We start from the raw sequence: 2,882 nt of genomic DNA, 5'->3' as shown, positions 1-2,882 counted from the left end.
TGGACGTTAAATGCAGCTCCGGTGTGTGTGGAATGTTGACCGAGGGTGTAACAGTGTAAGTGAAGTGAGTGGTGTAAAAAATGTGGGAATCCCAAAAAGTGTCATAAGATAACTTATAAAGTAAAATAGAATGAAACAAAATGAAAATAATGTGCTAATTTAAAGTGACATGACATCACATCGCATATTGTTGTATGACATAATGTTATAAAAAAAATAGATGGTATAGTTTTACATACGGTAATGCAAATAATAAATAAATGAATAATAGTATAAATAACATATTCGGACATATTCGGACAGAATAAATAACAATAATAAGTGGAGTGGGCAACGTTCTATTTGACACCTCATTGTATGACATAAGATATAAATTAATTGATAAATAGTAGTATACTTTATACATAAGATAATGTAATATGAGCAAAGCATATGAAACATAATGAAAACTAATAATGAACAAATAGATAAAATTATAATAAAATAAATCTCATCGTATCTGTTGTATGACATAAGGTATAATAAATAGTAATATAATTTAATTTCACGTAAAATAATGCAATATAAGATGAAACGAGAATAAAACAAGAATAAAACAATGAATAAATAAATGCAAAGGAAAAAATAAAAATGAAAATATAATAAAAACAAAAACATATAAATATATAAAAATACGAACTAACCGGCCTCAAGCCCTCAATCCAGGAATTGCGGACGTTTGGGCACCTGATGGAGTTCGTCGCACTATGTGGGCGCTGTTCTGGGGCAGGTTCTTATGGATGCGTATTTAGCTGTAAATTTTTCCCATTTTATATCCCCTACTTTTTGGTTGATGTTGGCATTGGTTGTTATATATAGGGCTTCAAAAACCTTTCTTTGTCTTTTTGATAGACCTTTCTTTACTACGTCTGCCTGTTACCAGTCGGGAAGATGTCCTTCCTGCTCCACGTGGCCCACCATCGCGTTTGAGAGGCGGTGGTACCTTAGGTCCGCCTTGTGCTCTCTTATTCTGGCATGTAGGCCCCTGTGACTCTCACCATAATATGACTTATCACAGTTGCCCGTGACTTTTTTTCCACCTTCATCAACTTGTCACAATGTACCAGCATACATATATATATATATATATATATATATATATATATATATATATATATATATATATATATATATATATATATATCTCATATTATATATATGTATATATAAATGTATATATGTATGTACGTATATATATGTATGCAAATATATATATATGTATATATATACATATATATATATATATGTATATATATATGTATATATATATAAATATATATATATATATGTATATATAAATATAATATATGTATATATATAAATATATATATATATATAAATGTATATATATAAATATATATATATATATATGTATGTATATATACATGTATGTATATATATGTACATATATGTATGTATATATATAAATATATATATATGTATATATATACTATTAATATGTGTATATGTATATATATATATATTCATATATATATATATATATTTATATATAAATATAAATATATGTGTGTATGTGTGTACATGTATATATGTATATACACACACATCTATAATATATATATATATATACATATATATATATATAAATATATATATATATATATATATAGATATATATGTATATATATGTATATATATATATGAGTGGAAGGGTGGTGAGATAAACACCGAGTAATGTTGGAGTGTAAATTTACTGACGTTTCGTCCTTAACAGGACTTCTTCAGAGTATGAGTACATAAGCATGAAATCAACATATATATACACGCGTTCATGTCCGCGTTCCTGCTAACCCACGCCACTCGAGTCCGCTTGTTTCCTCATCTCCCGGCGGATGAGTCGTCCGGACATTTGAGACAGTTTGATGAATCCGTCCCTGTGATTACGGCAAGGCTGAGATGCTATATATGCTGCCTCAGCTAGTTTCCTCTTTTTCTTTTCTAACCCCTGTTGTAAAATCTCTACCCCGCTCCAGTTGGGAAGGTGTCCAACTGGAGCGGGGTAGAGATTTTACAACAGGGGTTAGAAAAGAAAAAGAGGAAACTAGTTGAGGCAGCATATATAGCATCTCAGCCTTGCCTTAATCACAGGGACGGATTCATCAAACTGTCTCAAATGTCCGGACGACTCATCCGCCGGGAGATGAGGAAACAAGCGGACTCGAGTGGCGTGGGTTAGCAGGAACGCGGACATGAACGCGTGTATATATATGTTGATTTTATGCTTATGTACTCATACTCTGAAGAAGTCCTGTTAAGGACGAAACGTCAGTAAATTTACACTCCAACATTACTCGGTGTTTATCTCACCACCCTTCCACTCATTCTGTCGTCCTTCTGTCCAATATATGTATATGTATATATATGTATACATATACATATATACGTATATATATATATATATATATATGTATATGTATATGTATATGTATATGTATATGTATATGTATATGTATATGTATATGTATATGTATATGTAGATATATGTAAAGACAGACATATATGGAGGTGAGGTGGCAAAATGAAACGTTAAGGCTGAGTATGGAGCTTTATTCAGAACCAGATGTTTCGACCTCTTGGGTATATATATTTATGTATATATATATATATATATATATATATATATATATATATGCATTTATATATATATATATATAAATATATATATATATAGTGTATATATAAATGTGTGTGTTGTATACTCCCGCACACACACACACACACACACACACACACACACACACACACACACACACACACACACACACACACACACACACACCAAGTTGGGTTTGTCTCCTTTCACGTGTAGCCCCTGTTCACCT

Source organism: Oratosquilla oratoria, chromosome 39, assembly GCF_046742065.1.
Source record: "Oratosquilla oratoria isolate Oo_2021 chromosome 39, ASM4674206v1, whole genome shotgun sequence".
NCBI lineage: Eukaryota > Metazoa > Arthropoda > Malacostraca > Stomatopoda > Squillidae > Oratosquilla > Oratosquilla oratoria.
This window is presented reverse-complemented; position numbering follows the sequence as displayed.